This window comes from Panthera uncia (assembly GCF_023721935.1).
Source record: "Panthera uncia isolate 11264 chromosome A1 unlocalized genomic scaffold, Puncia_PCG_1.0 HiC_scaffold_17, whole genome shotgun sequence".
NCBI lineage: Eukaryota > Metazoa > Chordata > Mammalia > Carnivora > Felidae > Panthera > Panthera uncia.
The window spans coordinates 142,361,362-142,379,480 of NW_026057577.1; positions in this window are offsets into that span (position 1 = coordinate 142,361,362).

Below are 18,119 nucleotides of genomic sequence, written 5' to 3' on the forward strand. Positions count from 1 at the left end.
AAAAGAAATACTTATATCAGGAAATGAGAAAAAAAAAAAAGAACAATATAAACCAAAAAGAAATTAAGAGGAGGAAATAGTAAAGGTAAATAGTGAAATAAATGAACTATGCAAAAAATAGCCGACTGGATAAATAAACCCAATCACTTGTTACTTTGAAAATACCAGTTATTTATTATATAAATAACTGATAAGCCTGATGTAAGAGACAGTGTAAAATATGCAAAATTAGGGATGCTAAAGGAGATATACCACCAAAGCATAAGTACTACTGCTAATTATTGTTATCCAGTCCCATGGAAACAAATGTGGAGACTTGGAGATAATGAGAACATTCTTTGGAAATGTCCCTCTGGACTATATCATTTAAGAAAAAAAAATGATTTAATGTGTTAAAATGCACCTGGACCACAATATTTTGTGAATTAGTTTTATCTGACTTTTAAGAAGCAAGCCAACCCGAAGTAATCGCAAATTCTCCAGATGATAGCCTATTTAGAAATCTCCCCAATCAGTTTTCTAATGCTAGCTTAGTATTAAAGCATGGTAAATAATACAGTCTAAGCTGAGGCCATAAAGACGTAAATTCTACACCCCCATTTTACTGACAATAACTGAACATTAGAAATGGTTTTCTCACCTCGCAGGTCCAACCAGCCCTTAGAGCATGATGGAAAAAAAAGGAAGCTCAAGAGAAACCGAGGACTGCTCAAATTAGTATTAGATATACTAGAGATGGACTGTGCAAATTATTGTGATATACTAGAGATTTATCCAAATCCTCACCTAGAAAGGTGTCTCCTCCTTTTAAAACTAACTTATGAGCACATGAAAAGCTCATCTTATATTTCTTATTATTTAATGTATCTTTACATGCTCAACTCCTTTCCTGTGAACAGAAGATATTGCTTTTAAATGAAACTCTGTGGAATTACCCTTAACTGCTTTTAGAGCAGAACAGCTGTGCATGATTAATGTTATTATAATAAATACTATGAGAATTTGTAGCAAATTGTCAACCTCCATTACCTGCTAACAAAATAATTTATCACTTTTTAATTTCTAAATTCATAATTCTAACCTAATTAATCCATCTTAAGATTACTCAATTCATTAGCCTATTTGATTTGGTTCATTGGCCAGGCCCCAATATGTATGTAAAAACTATATTTTAAGTCTGTAAATCAGCTGCTCTCCATTGGAACAAAGTGCTTATGACTTAATATGTTATTCATGTGAATATTTTATGTTTATTCTTATGAACTTTAATTAACTTTATTGAGCTTTGGGAATAAAAATTAGCAATGTCTCTAATATCCAATAAATGTGGAATCCAGACATTTTTGTCCAGGATGCCACAGGGTATGTTTTACTCTTTTCTTCATCTATTTTTTTTCCTTCCGATGACGTGTAGGAAGTGTACTTTTCTAGCTTATGTCAAAAGTCAAACGAGGAAGAGTTGCATTGTTACCTACCTCTTTAAGACATTATATTTTCATAAACTACCATTGCTCAATGTTAAAAGTCAAATGTCTATGATATGTACAAAGGTAAAACACTTTGAGTATGTAAGCCTTCATTCATATATTTGGGATTTAAAAAATTTTTTAATTTATTTTGAGAAAGAGAGAGAGAAAGTGAGCAAGCAGGGAAAGGGCAGAGAGAGAGAGAGAGAGAGAGAGAATCCCAAGCACGTTCTGCACTGTCAGCACAGAGCCCAGTGAGGGGCTCAAACTGTGAGATCATGACCTGAGCTGAAATCAAGAGTTGGACGCTTAACCGACTGAGCCACCCAGGCAGCCCTCATTCATATATTTGTGACAAGTATTATCAACTAAAAAAGTTTTCCACGGTCTGTGTCTCCCCTCTTCACAAATAATATATGGCGTTTCACAAATACATATATACTTGTTTCAGAATGGTTTTGGAGGTTTTGTGATATAAAAAAAAAGTTGAGACAAAAGCAGCAGTTAGTATGATAAGTTTGTACTGAATAGGAGTGCAGGAAAAACTTTCAAGGATTTTTGATGAGAAGTTGACAAAATTGCTACAGGGTATGAAGAAGGAAGGGAAAGATATTCACGGGTTCTCTATTCCTCTATGTGTATGTACAACATTTGATAGTTCACTATAGTTCACTGCAATAAATTTCCTACCACTTAGAAATGATTCTTTGCTGCTGGACTCCAAATTTCTGACTTCAACTCTCTTCTATAGTTCAATCATGCATTTCACTGCTTCCACTTGTCACATTTTGAAGAATTTCCAACTGATACTCGGTTTTAATTATGGTAAGTAATTGTACCAAATATAAATGTGCTACTCCCACACGAGGGAGGGGCAAACTAAGGGGCACTTCACAGTTCACTAAAACCATATCTTTATTCTTTCATTTTATTTTGCCACAACAGAGGGTACCTGGGTGGCTCAGTTGGTTAAATGACTGACTTGGGGTCATGATCTCAGTCTGTGAGTTCCAGCCCCGCATCTGGCTCTGTGCTGACAGCTCAGAGCCTGGAACCTGCTTCGGATTCTGTGTCTTCCGCTCTCTCTGCACCTTCCCCGCTCGTACTCTGTCTCTGTCTCTCTCTCAAAAATAAATAAACATTTAGAAAAAATTTAATTTTACCAACAAGTTTGCATAGCACATAGAAAGACAGTCTTCATGAAGTTCCAAAATAGCAGATTAGCTGGCTCTGCTCCACCTAAAATGTTTATTGGTTGGGATTATGGCGGTAAATCCTGAAAATTAGAGTTGAGTCAATGCTCTGTATTTGTTCAAACACCTGGCATGGAATCAAGTTATTGGAAGGAAACATGGTTGGGGTGAGGGTGACCCTCACTTTTCCTTTCTACATGTTCCACTTCAACTCTTCAGGATTTCTGTAAGAAGAACCTAATGATGGAATGCAAGAGTGGTTTCCATTTGATCTTTCTTTTTGAATCCATGAATTCAGGCGAATGAAAACAAAAATAAAACCTACAAAAAACCAGAACTGGAATTGAGAAGAAATGTAGTGGGTCAGCATACATTAACATTGCTATTAAAATATTTAAAAATAAAACCATCATTTTTCCAGTTATCTAACTTACTCACTGTATGATCTTAAGACATTTAAAAATGTATTGTGTTGCTGATTGTTATTTTCTTTCAAGTTAAAAAAGTCTATAAAACTGCATCATTTCCCTGAACCCATTTTTAAATTAAAATAATTTTTTACAATGATTTGAAAGTGATTAGATTCCCAGGCTTTTTTCTAAATGATTAGTCACTAAACAGTAAGTTATTATTCTTAAAAAGAGTTTAAAGGTAAATTAAAGAACCTCAAGATCCCATTTAGTATATAATGCTGTGGAATTCTGATTTAAAACTATGACTTGCCTTAATGTTTTCTGTTTCCCATGCGCACATGTGTTCAGGGATCACCTAAATCACATGATTGCCATTCATTTCACCTTAGTATATTTTCTCCAAAGTTGTTAAAACCAAATATGTGTTTTCATCTTAGATTTATTTACAAAAGGAATAAAACAGAAATTCAATTGTGGTTGTGTGTGTGTGTGTGTGTGTGTGTGTGTGTGTTTCAGCGGCCCAAATCTTAGAAAATTCTTCCTTGATCATTTCCCAGGAGTAGATCAAAAAATAGTTAATTCACTGATACTTACATGCAAAATTAACTCAGGTAATCACAGATTTCATTGCCCATGCATATTTAGCAACATTTGAAATATCTGTTGCACCTCAATGATATCCTCCATTTAATTTTTACCCCGTCATGATTTTTTCTTCTATATTTTTAATTCAATTTCCCACAATGATGTGGAGAAAGGAGTGTGATAAGAGCATATTTCTTGGATATAGGAAAATTTTAAAGGTGAATCGAGTCATTCACACCACTATTCACATTTCCTGTGACTGCCATTCACGTGTATGAAGAAATGACAGTTTTCTTCTCAGATCTGTACTCTGGAATTAGTATTGCTTTGGTTAAACTACATTTAAAAAAATAGCATCTCAGGGGAATATAGTCAATCATATCATAAAAATTCTGTGTGGTGACAGTTGGTAATTACCCTTATGCTGAGCATTGTGTCATGTATACAATTACGGATTCACTATTTTGTACACCTGAAACTAATATAACATTGTACATCAGCTGTACCGATTAAAAAAATAGCTGTGAGATAGTCCTTTCAGATGTTAAATTCTGATAGTGCATGCAAAGAAGATAAGTAGGCAACTATTTACTGGTCTGTGGAGACCTTTCAAGGGATTTAGGACAATAAGAAAAACTTCATTTCTCAAGAAGTGTTATGATTCTTCTAGTGACAAAACCATTTTCCCTCTCACCGAGTTGGTCATGAATAGGCATACACTACAAATCTGGCGTGGACGGGCAATGTTTGCTAGACATTTGAGGGAAAGTTGTGTTTACTCTCAGGAAAGACATTTGGGAAGCCAGACATTCGTTTCCTGCTGGATGAGACGGCGAGGCTGTATGTGAGGTGAATTTACCTTAGAATAATGTAGAATTCCAGTAAGGTATAGATATAGTCATAGATCCTAAGTTATGACATTCCAAAGCTATTAGTAATGGCAAAACTGTGAAGGCTAATTCTTAAAGTGAGTTTAACAACCACTCACTTAGGAAGTAACTGACTCAATTTAGCTCAAATTCTGCCTAGGCTGATAAATATGTTTCCAACATCTTCACATAGAGTTCCTTATATTGTTCTCCAAATGTTATTTTTTTTTTTTTTACTAGAAAACAGATAGTCTTACCTGAAGAATGTATTAAAAAATTGGAGGTGCAGTGTGAATGTAAGTGAAAACCCAGTGAATATTTTTACTTCGCAGGGTCCCGTAGCTGGTATTTGTTTCCTTGCTATCTTCATGATGATACTTACCTAAGTCATCAACTCTTCCCACAAGGAAAACAAATTTTCTCAAGACGTTTACAAGGTCAATAGCACTAATATAGATATAGAGCGTATTTATATTTTTACTTTATTTGCACAAAATAGTTTTTATCTCAATGACTGACCATGATCTACTCTCACCTGCCAGCAATAGTGGAAAAGTATTCTGGATACGTGTTCTTTGTCCCATAGTTCTTATATTTCAGGGGTGTTTTGAAGTGAATAGCGATTGTTAAATTTTCATTAAACGTCACACAAGTTCAAACAATTCCATCCTATCATTTCAGCTTTGTTTTAACTTTAAATATTTCTCTTAGTAAAAGTCACTAATATAATAAATGCAGAATTAGTCATGATGTAAAAACATGAAATGGAATTTTGTGCATCATTAAGATGCTTTTTGGTCATGATAGATTTCATCATAAATAGAAAATCATTCATCTGTATAAATGTTTTCCCTGTTTATTGTAGGGTTGTAGAGTTTTGGAGACAAATTAAGGGTCTAGCACTTAATTATTTAACTGTATTATAATACAAACTAGCATTGCAAAATCATGTAGCCATTAAGTAGAAAAAATTTAATCCATATTTATTGTCATGGAATTCTAGGTCATATTGTTGAATAAAAAATCAAATCATATTAATAAACAATATGATAATAAAATATGTAAATATATGTATAGAAATACGTGTATTAATATATAAATATATTTTATTACCATGTATAAGTTCATAGATTATTGTTAAAGGTGTTTACTTCAGATGATAAAATATTATTTGTTTTTCACGTTTACCTCTATAATTTTTTATACATAGGAATGATTTTAAAAGCTTTGTTCTGTTTTAAAATTTATTTTTCCTAAACAAACGTTCCTATTTTTCCTCCCCTCACAGATCTCTTTCAAGATCTAATAAAAGTACATAGCTTTTTCCTTAGAGAATGCTTTAAAATATTGCAGTAGCTAAGAAAGTAGTCATAATTGCCAGCACCAATGATTTCTGATGTAAAAATAAATATGTCATGCTATCTAATGGACGACCTCTATCATTACAGCAGCAACACCAGAGTCATTAATGTGTTCATTTATTTATTCCAGAAAATTAACTGAGGGATGGATTTGTATCAGACACCATTCTCATAAGAATTAATGATAGTGACAGACAAGGTGAGGTCCATAACCTTATGAAACATTCTATACTAGGGTAAACAATACAAGTAAGTAAATAGAAGCATATTGTAATGCAAGGCTCTGGCAAGTGGTATGAGTGCTAAATAAATCTGGGTGATAAGTAATTGAGAAAATAAGAGATTGAGAGTGATGGAAGAATTTTTTGGAGAAGTTAGTCAAAAAAGGAATTGTGATTATGTGAAAATTGAGTGAAGACCTATATGAAGTAATTGATTTGCGTCAATATGTAAATCTGTTAATATTCTAAGTCATGCTTTTGAGTTTTTGTTCTTTTTATGTACAGCACCATCATGAAAAGAAAAATTTCTGTTTGACTCCTGGATATGGTATGATCTGATGTTTTGCTCAACAATATTTATTTTCTAAAATAAAAACCTTCCTATAGGAAAAAAAAATCTACGCATTTCATGAAGGGATCGAATATCTACAACACTGAGTCACATGTCTCTTCTGATCTGCTCAGAAGCAGACTGAAGACTGGTCTTTTTTTTTTTTTTTTTTTTTTTTTTTTTTTTAGTTTTTGTCCCACCCAGTGTATCATGATGCCTGCGGGGTGGAAAAAATCTGTCCATTGTTCATTTCTGTTACTTAAAAATGTTGTATCTTTTTTCTTTAGAGAACAGTAGCTCTTTTAAAGTATCCTTTTAGTCCCAGTTACTCCAGACTTGTTGAAAACTATTTGTTACTGACTCATAAATTTCTCTCCATTAGTACTTTCACAATCATTTTTGATGAATTGTTAGGTCAACATATAAATCTGTCCAACACCTGTTTCTATTCCTTGACCTCCTTCCTCATTTTCTGGTGATGTTTCATCATTCCATATCAACCATTCACCTCTCTGGGTCTAACATATCACCTTCAAAATCTTGACATCAAAGTCGTACTTTCTTGGGGAGCCTGGGTGGCTAAGTCAGTGAAGCTCAGGTTATGATCTTGAGGCTCCTGAGTTCAAGCCCTGCATCAGGCTCTGTGCTGACAGCTCCCAGCCTGGATCCTGCTTCCAATTCTGTGTCTCCCTCTCTCTCTGCCCCTCCCCTGCTTGTGCTCTGTCTCTGTCTCTCTCTCAAAAATAAATAAACACTGAAAAAAAATTCAAAGTCACACTTTCTTAAAATTATTCTCTATCTTTCCAAATAAATTCATCCAGAGCAACTTCAGCATCCATCAGGATTATTCAGAGGGTTTGTTCAAACAGATTGCTAGGGCCTGCTTCCAGAATCTGAAGTAGGCTCTAGGCCCTGAGCTGCCAGCACAGAGCCAGAAGTGAGGCTGGAACTCATGAACCATAAGATCATGACCTGAGCCTCTTAACAGACTGAGCCACACAGGCGCCCCAACCTAATTCCAATCTAAATGCAAATATCTATCTGGTCTGTGCCTCTCCCAAGCAACATAAAATGACAGGTTGTCTAACTTCCATTCATATTTTTCTCATCAGCTTCGTATCCCACTTTCTAAAATGTTCACTCTTTTCCATTTCTCAACTCCTTTTAAGAGTTATTAGTTGCTCTTGGAAAAATAAAATAAGATTGCCATAGCTTTGAAACTCAAATACATCATAGTTACCAAGGAGAATGTCAATGATAAACAAATGAGCACATAGACCTAAAACCTATGGAGCCTCTGAGTAAAAAGATTGAGGCAACATGGACACAAAAGTCATAGAGATTTTCTTACTGAAAAGATATGATTAGATATTCCTGGGCATAATCTAAAACTTTCAAAATCTGGAAGAATGTTTCAAATCAGGACAAATCAGGAAACCAGGCACTGGATTTCTAGCTTAAGTTTGATTCTACAAAGTATTAATATTCAATTAATTATTTTAAGAAATTTAAATTATACCAGTAATATCCAATCATTTAAAAATTCTGATGTGTATAAGGGATCAGCAAGGTTTTAGAAAGAATTGGAATCCTGGAAATTAAACCATGTGGACCACTAGTTCGTTCTTAGTTTGTCCTGAAATATTTTCTGAAAATTTTAAATTCATATACTTTTACACGAAAATGATATACTTAGATCTCTCAAGATGTTAATATGTCATTCTGATGGATACCAGATTTGAAGCTCTGAAAATAATCTTGAAATCCTATAGTTATTAGCTACTGGCACAAAGAAAGTTATTCAAATACAAATTTTATTTCAACTATCGCTTCAAAACTCGTATGAATGCATTTTTTTCTTTTTGGCTACTGGGTATCTCAGTGCAGAAAATGAAGTTGTGCATCGATTTTGCCCTTGCTCAGTCTTATTTTTTACAGCATACTGAAATCATGTATTATCAAAGGTCACAATTTACATTTTTCCAGAAAGAAATGAAGATCAGGGAGAAAATTATTGATAATTGACTATTGAATTTACATAATAGTATACAGTTTGACACATAGGCATAAATGCATACATTCTCCAAACAGTGACTTTTATTACTTTATTTATTTCTGCTGTGTCAATACATAAATGAGTGTTCTCTACCTCACAGCTCACAAAAAAAAACAAGAAAACAAAACCCTTTATCTTCTAATTTTCTCTGTGAAGAGAGGTCAAAATAGTTTTACTTAAGTACTTATCACCATCATACCAAGCATTGCATTCTGAGGATTTAATAAATTCTGAAGTTTTGATAAACACAGTATAATCCTGTCATTAGACAAAAGATTTTTCCCCAAAACTTGGTTTCACTTTTTGTCTGAGAATATTTGTCATCACTTTCCATCACATTTTATGCACTTCACAGGATAACTGTGACTTCTCGGTTTTTACAAAGGAAAGAACAACTTTGAATAATAGCCCCATAATTTTCTTCTCTTCCTCTTCTTTAGCTGCTAAACTGAATGCTTATAGTGAAAATCATCATTTAACCCCTGTCTTAGGAAAGTTCAATAAATTAATGAGAGAGAAACTTTGGATGTTATGCAAAAATCTTAGGCTGCTTCTGTAAGATGTACTTTCATTAAAACTAGACCATAGTCCTAAGGTCACTTTTCCAGTAAAATTCATTTTCAAATATTCATAGTATATTCATATTTTTTCCTGTTTCATCAATATCTCTTTAGCAGCAGGATTAGTTGTCCAACAACTATAAATTTGAATTTGGTCATCTTTTAATCCTGCTTGTTTTTATAGTACATGATTACTTAAGTAAAGTTTGGTGATTAATAATTATTTCATTGAGTTTAAGATCTCATATAATGTAAAGTTCATCACTATCTGAAAACAACTACTTTCAACTAAACTTATATACAATCTGGGGTGCTTGGGTGGCTCAGTCAGTTGAGGATCCAACTCTTGATTTTGGCTCAGGTCATGATCTCAGAGTTGTGGGGTCAGGCTCCGTGCTGACTGTGGAGCCTGCTTGGGATTCTCTCTCTCTCTCTCTCTCTCTCTCTCTCTCTCTCTCTCTCTCTCTTTCTTCCCCTCTCCCCCTCTCCCCTGCTCATACTCTCTCTCTTTCCTTCTGTAAAATAAAAAAAAAAAATTTAAAAAGCACATACATCTGATATCAGAAATGTTAACATGAAATATGGCTCATGCAGCTCTTAAACTATGGCATACTTACAATTAATTCACACAACAACCATCCACTTTTCTAAAAACACAATACATAGTAACAAATGCAAATTTAACAAAAATTTTAAAATTCCAATAACTTGAAATAAAGAAAAGAACCCTCATTAAATATACCTGTGGAAATTACCTGAAAGAAGAAAACATACTTTCTAGAACTTTGGCAGACTTGGAGAAGGTAATATTTAGTATACATATTATGAGATTTCCATATGAAAACCTCAATTGATCTTCCATTTTTAGTCCGTGAACTGCATAGTGACACAAATACCGAATATGTTACAGACTTGGCTAGTCTACCAGTGATCTACAGTGCATCGTCAACAGTGGACCCTGAACTTAGACTCTGAAATTAGACCCCCGGCAAGCCAGCTGAGAAGGTACCTACCTAGTTTCACAGCCTGTTACTTGCCAAGCTAAAAAAGTGCCCATTTAAAAAAGAAACAGTCCCTGTCTTAAAGAAATGTAAATTATGATAGGAACATTGAAAATAGAGCAAATAGATGCAGACAGACAACCTCCGCAGTGATCTGGGTGTTTGTAGACTGAGTAGGCATATGGCACCCATAGGTGCAAACTGAAGGACTGTGTGCAAGAACAAACATTTTAGGAGGTATTGATGTGTTTGTGTGTAATGAGGTAATATGCTGAATGGGACGAGGAAGCAAGTTACATAGTACAGTTTGGAGAGGTACGGGCAGGATTAGAAGGTTGGTGCAATGTGAACGAACTGGGGTTTTTATCTGTGAGTAGTAATAATAAGGTTTTTTTTTCTTTAATGTGCATGATAAGCATTTCTTTCTGAGTTTAACTGAAACCTCTCATCATTGCAATCGATATCTGGTTCAGTTAGACCAAGAAACAACAGTTCTGTCTTGTAAACCTCTAACACACAACGGGAGAGCTATTCCAAGCAACTTAATAAACCACATTAGAGGTCCTTCCATATATATGGTGCTTGAATATTAGAAAAAGTACACTTATAAGACATAAGACAATAACGTTTGCCATTCTCTGTGACTTACTTCCATTAAACCATTTCATTTAATTGGTTTGGAATATTATTCTTCAGTGTTTTTCATCTTCCCCACAGTCATCTGAAGATAAACGGAAGGAGTGCATTTTTTTTGTTCTTGTTATCAGCATTCAGAATCAAGAGTTTAAATAATCTTGGGTAGCAGGGGAGATTTACAGTAAGTAATAAGCTGGGCCTGTACCAGGAAAACATTGTAACTAAAACATCCCTTGCTATCTTGATAGATTAATAGGTCTATTCCCATTTCCCATTCTGCATAATAAATTGAAGTTTCACAATGAATTTGTATAGTGACAATTTCAAACTTGGCATTTTGGGAGAACATATGCTTGTAAAGGGGTTTGGCTCAAAGTCAAATGTAAGCTTTTCTGAGTTATTAGAGCCCAGGGATCTGGTTCTAACACACAAAGTGCTTATGGGAAAAACATTTAAAATAAACACCCCGAGAGCGGTGGGAAGGTTAAATGAATCTCCTCCGGTGACCCATCCCAGGGGCATATCAGTCACAGCTCTGTGGAACATGCAGAGCATCAAGGGGAAACTATGGAGCTATAAAGAGACAAAGAAAAACAGCACTTTCAACCCCAACGTGAAGTCCAAACCACTCACAGTATCAAAACCACTTGTGCATGAAGTGTTAAATTATACACTTTTACAAGTGTTATGATGTGTAAAAGTATTGATTTTGTACATTTGTTCATTGCCAAGTAAAAGCAGGCTAATATTTTTTACAGGTTAAGATTTCTAATTGATATACATTTTGTAGTTAAATATCACCTTCTCATAGACTACCAATAGATATGAACTATTTTATAAATGTATCTTAGTCATAAATGTTGAGAATTATAACATTAGAACTATTTTATACGGACATTTTAATTACATACACAGTAATTACTAACTTCACTTGGTACTAATTTCTCTGATTATTAGGCCATCATCATTACTAATTGGAGAAAGTCCCACCTTTGTTAGGAGGAAAGATTACTTGAAAGAAGTTAAAGAATCATTTAACTCACTGGCCAAAAGTCATTCATTTAAAAGGCATTAATTAAGTATTGTTCAAATCATTGGAATAAAAAAGAAAAGGAAACACTAGTGAATATATATTTAAATTTTTAGAAAGGGTATAGAGACAGAGGTTGACTATTCAAACTTGAAACTCTTATGGGTATTCAATTGAATATATGAGTTGTACCAAATACAGACTTAAAGATATCATACTTTGTGACAATTATGAATGTCAAAGAGTATTGAGAATTGCTGTTTTGTATGAGGTCATACTGAAAGAGAAAAGTTTAAAATTGTATGGAAGATGGTGATGTTGAAGTCTCTTCCTGCTTCAGCTATAGGAAAATGGGAAATTTTTCCCTCCAAAGATTGCAGAGGATTTGAGTATGATTTTTGAAGGTAGACTAATCTAATTTGACCAAGAAAAAAATGCCTGTGAACCTACAAGCATATGAATTATCTGACAACTCAGACTCTTAAATCGGTGAACACTCACTGTCACATTACAGAAACCATTTCTCAGAGAAAGCAACAGGTATGCCTTCTTTTGATACAGAACCAGGAAAAGACCCTTAGTGAAATAACAGGTGAAGTATAAAATGACGACTATTGGGGAACTTGAACAAAATATAACATGTGCTATTGTGTCCTAATTCCATCTATGTTTGCCATATTTTCTTATGGTAAGCGCTCTACTAAATAGGTATTGCTATCATTTTGATACAGAACCCCACAAAGGTCAGTAACTTGACAGATTGTCCTTATATTCTAACGTCCTACGATAGTTTTAAAGCATGCCTGCAAATTATTTGATACTCTTCCCACTGAAAATCCCCTACTCTGAAATCTGGTTGGATTTGAAACCAATATAGCCAAGAGAATATAGGAAAAATAACACAATGAGATTTCCAAGGCCAGGTCCAAAGAGACTATTCTGCTTTAGCCCGATTTATTTGGATAGTTGATCCAGAAGAAGCCAATTGCCAGGTCAGAAGCCTGATTCTCCGTTCCTAGAGTCCACATGGAACTTCTCTGATCGCATCTCCCAGAGGACAGCCAGCATCAATGCCAGCATGTAAGTCACCTTGAGTATCCGGTCCACCTGACTTGCAGATGACTGCAGACAGCTGACATTTGACTGCACCACATTAGACACTCAGATGAATGAAAATTGCACAGACAAGCTCTTTCCTTATTCCTGACTGGTGTAGGCAGAATTCTAAATTGGCTTCCAGGTACATCCAGCCTGGAGCTGGATATACACACCCAGTATATTCCCCTCTTCTTGAGTGTGGGCAAGAGTTGTGAATACAACAGGATATTCAGTCCCTTGATCATGCCACGTTCCTTGAGGCAAAGATAATGAGATAGTCACTCTTGTGATTGTATTTATAAGATTCTGTGGTAACATATCAGAGAGACATTTCTTACGCTGGCTTAGAAGATGCAGGCTGTCTTGTCTAATCCCTGAGCAGAAAGCCCAGCTCTGCATGGCCAGACTCCTAACCCACAAGACCTTCATGATAATAAATGGCTATTGTTTTAAGCTCCTAAGTTTCTGGTAACTGGACAAGTAATAAAAAATGAATGACACGGCCCCACAAAATATTATGAAAAAAGTAAACCAGTTGTTTTAGGATGCTTCAATTTTGTAGTTTGTGGCAACCATTAGTAAACAGAATTGGGGATAATTCGTTATGTAACAAATTCGTCATGTTCCCTTCTGTTTGACCTTTCATTTACTGAGAAAAGTAGAACATAGGTCATTTGCCAGAGTCTACAACACTAAGGGATAAAGGATAATTCAGAGCATTATTGTAAGATTCAGACTGATTCAGGGAAATATACCACAAAGGTTAAGACAAGAGTCACGTTTGTCTATGTATTTGTCTATATATTTGCCTTGGAAATTCTTAAAAATACCTTCTGCGAGTTTATGAGAAGGCACCGAGTCCCTTAACTCAGTTCCATTAACTGCAAAATGTCTCCTGACTTCTCTCCACACAAAGCCAGTCTCTATAAGATATGGAGGTCCTATAGTTTACTATGTACCAAAACGAGAGCAGGTTCCCATTTCTGACATACTCTTATCACCACCCCCCGCCCCTTGCAGGGGACCCAGTGGGCTACTTCCAGAACTTCTGTGGTCAAAGCAAACTTGTTTTCATCGTCATTATCCACAAAGTGTATTTGTTTATCAAGCAAAATTTCATCAGGCTTTAAGCAATTATCTATTCAAAAAAATGGGGTGATTAATAATACATGAGGCGCATGAGTTTTTTTTAAATGTTTTTAATGTTTATTCGTTTTTGAGAGAGAGAGAGAGAGAGAGCAGGCAAGGGGAAGAAAGAGACAGAGAATCTGAAGCAGGTTCCACTGTCAGTGCAAATCCCGACACGGGGCTCGAAGCCACTAACCGTGAGATCATGACCTGAGCCAAAGTCAGACACTCAACTGACTGAGCCACCCAGGTGCCCCATCTCAGTGGTTTAAATAGATGTGGTTTTAGAGTATTTAAAATGATAGTTGAATTGAACTAACATATCATCTTGTTCTTACCACATTTGTTTCCTATAGCAGTTGTAACAAATTATCACAAACTGGACGGCTTAAAACAAAAGAAATTTATCCTCTCACATTTTTTTTATGTAAATAATTTCTTGTCAAGTTGGCTAACATACAGTGTATATACAGTGTGCTCTTGGTTTGGGGGGTAGATTCCCGTGATTCATTGCTTACATACAACTCCCAGTGCTCATCCAAACAAGTGTCCTCCTCAATGCCCATCACACATTCCCCCCCCCCCCATCAACCCTCAGTTTGTTCTCTGTATTTAAGAGTCTCTTATGGTTTGCCTCCCTCTCTAGTAGATATATTGACATGACATTAAGATTTCCTACTTTGTGCACTTTGTCTTTGAATTATGAGGGCTTAAAATATTTGAAAATATGGACAGCACAGGGGCGCTTGGGTGGCTCAGTCTGTTATGTGTCAGACCCTTGGTTTTGGGTCAGGTCATGATCTCACAGTTTCGTGAATTCCAGCCCCGTGTTGGGCTCTGCACTGATGGCATGGAGCCTGCTTGTGATTGTCTCTCTCTCCCTCTCTCTGCCCCTCCCTCACTCCTGCTGTCTGTCTCTCTCAAAATAAATAAATAAACTTAAAAATAAAAGAAAATATGGACAGTATGATACATGAGATCCCTGGGTAAGTCTTATCTTTCTTATTGTGGAGCTTTGCTGAGTCAAACCACTCCTTCCGAGCCAGATGGAGTGAAATAACAGTGCACATTGAATTCTAACAATGCACTACGTGGACAAGTCCCTGCACCGAGAGCATTTCATGCACCGAGAACTTCAGCACATGCTGGTTCGTGTTAGTTCTTTTGTTAGAATCACTTCGGCTTGTCTGAGGAAGCACTGGCAAATATATAGTCTAGTGTTCCATAAATAACTCCGGATATGAACTGTTTTATTCCAAAGGAAAGGGATGCTAGTTGATGTCTGGTTATTTAAAGCAGAAATGCACAAATACATAATTTAAGATGACTGGGATGCTCATTTGCATGGCCATAATATTTGAGAGGAAAATATCCTCCTACCCATGGACACACAAACATACATACAAAAACACAGTACGCAGATCACCTGTTCAGGTCTTTGCCAAATTTACGTTATTGTTAATCTCCCAGGGCATTGTTTTCATGGTGTCAAAGTTTACCTTGACTTTACAGTTTTAACAGGTGTTCCTTCTGCCACCTTACATTTTTATTATTTGAATGCTGTGATTATAATGGTTTTTGAAGCATTTTTCCCTATGAAATCTGTGATGTAAAAGTAAATTTTATTTACTTCAATTGCATTCTCTTTTTCTATTAACATTTCAAGCTGTTAAATCTCTGATAGAGCTCGTCAACTTTTAAAACCCACAAAAGCAGTACTTAAAAAACATAGCTTTTCCTTTCCAAACCACTGCTATGGTATATGAATGAACTGAACTCATTTTCAGATAATTGAACTTTAAATGTTAGATGGAACCATCATTTTTTTTTCCCCCTAGAGGGAAATGAATTTTTTTTCTTTTTCTTCTTTTGTAATGATTACTGCCCCATCTTTGCACAATTAATGAGGTTTTACTCTGTGTAGTTCTTCTATGTATTGATTTAAAAAATCTTTAATTGCTTCCTCTTAAGAACGACTGAGGAGAAATTGCTTTTCTCTTTCTTCCATGTTTTCTTGCCCTCTGTCAGTCCTGAATAACAATCCCATATGAGAAGGGTCATTCCAAAATACACTATATATTAAAAATTGTGGCATTTTGTCAATACAGATTGCCTCCCCGCTAATATAGAAACTATGCAGAACGACGAGCTTAAGCACAAAGCCAGGATTCAGGACCAGATATGCAACTAGTTCTCCTTCCCTTTCGATAAGAAAATCTTGCCCGCTCCTACACGATGCGTTTTTCATCCTTGCTATTTAGACGTGGCGATTGTTGCTCTTGTTTTTAGTAATAAGAACATAAATATCTTATGGATTTATTATAAAAGAGGGAAAATCAAATTTTATTAATATATTTTTTCTTTTGTGTTCCACTTATTTGGCAGCCTGGAGGTAGGGGGCAGAAAGTAAACACTATGGTTTCTTTGGAGCGTGTTAGAAGAAGAAAAAATACCACATCCCCTTTAAAGTCTCGGGGCATCTGAGTGGCTTTGTCAGTTAAGCATCCAGTTCTTGATTTCAGTTCAGGTCATGATCACGGTTGGTGAGTTTGAGCCCAACGTCAGGCTCTGTGCTGACCGTGCGGAGCCTGCTTGGGATTCTCTCTCTCTCTTTCTCTCTCTCTCTGTGCCTCCCCCACTTGTGTTCTCTCTCTCTCTCCCTCAGAATAAATAAATAGACTTAAAGAATAGTCTTGATCATATATTTTCCTCTTCATCCTGTGTCATGATTTTGCATTCACCTTCGTTAGGATTGGAAAGGCTTCAACCTATGGTTTAACTAAGCATACTGCCACCTGAAAAGGTCAAGGAGTTGTAGTGGTCATAAATCTTTCCCTTCTCTTCACTTTTGTTTTTATGTTAACAAATTAACTAAATTGTGCAGGAAGGTCCTCACAATTTCTTTCTTTCTTCTTTCCTTCTTTCTTCCTTTCTTTCTTTCTTTCATCATTTTGGAAAGAAAAGTATGTCGCTGATGAGCAATTGTTTTCCCACTATTGGGGCTACTATAAAAAAGCTGCTGTGAATATTTATTGCGGACGTATGTGTAAGGTTGCTAGGTACATTCGCAAAGCAGCAATTGCTGGAGTATTGTTATTGGTATTCATATTTTTAGCTGTTTTAGGAAGTGCCAAGTTCTTTTCCATACTGGGTAACCATTCCCACTCTGCCCCACCTCCCATCAACAATGGGTGAGAGTTTTAGTTGCTCTGTATCCTCATTATGTGTTGTAGTAGCAGTATTTCACTGATATTTGAATTTACATTACCTTATTGTAAGGAGGCTGGGAGCTAGCGACTTGAATTCTCCTTATGCCAAGTGCTCGAACTTCAGAGATGCTGAAATAAATATCACACCATCATTCAGCCCAGAGAGCATGCAGTTTAGGATGGAGAACTATGGCTAATGGAATTTGTGAGCCAAGAGATCAGAGGGCTATGCACCAAAAACTAGAAGGCTCAGGAAGATACTCTGGAGGAATGAAATTGTGGAAGGGAAGACATCTCATCAGTGTAAATGATTGCAGAGAGGAATTTAGACAAGTAAAGTTAGCAAAGCTATTTCAGGTAGAAAAACAAATAGGTGGGGCACAGAAAGCAAGAGTCTACCTGGCATGTGTAGGCGTCCTGGATTTTATGCTGTAGAATAACAGTTTTCAAATGTGAAAGTTTATCAGAATCACAGCTTGTCAAACAAAGGTTCTGGGGCCCATATTTAGAGTTTCTGATTTGGTAATTTTGTGATGAAGCTTGAGATTTTCATTTCAAACAATTTGCCAGTTAATTCTGATCTTGCTGTTCTGTGGACTTCACTCTGAAAATCATTGTTGTTCAATTTTTTTTTTAATTTCATTTAGTTCTTTTGATGGTTCTTTAAAATATGGACGTGAAGCAGAAATGGCAGAGAGGGTGGCGAACTCAATCACATTTGTTCAAAAGTGATGGGAAAAGAGTCTGAGCAGTATCAGTAGATACGGAAGTGATAAGATGCATTGAGAAATAGAGGATGTAAAAGAAAGAAATTTTAGTTGATTGGAAACAATGATGAGAGAGAAATCCAGGATAATTGCAAAGCTTCTGAAATTTACATGTGGATGATTGTGCCACATTCTGAAAACATTGAATAAATACAGAAGAATAAATTTCAGAGAGAAGATGATGAGTTCAGACAC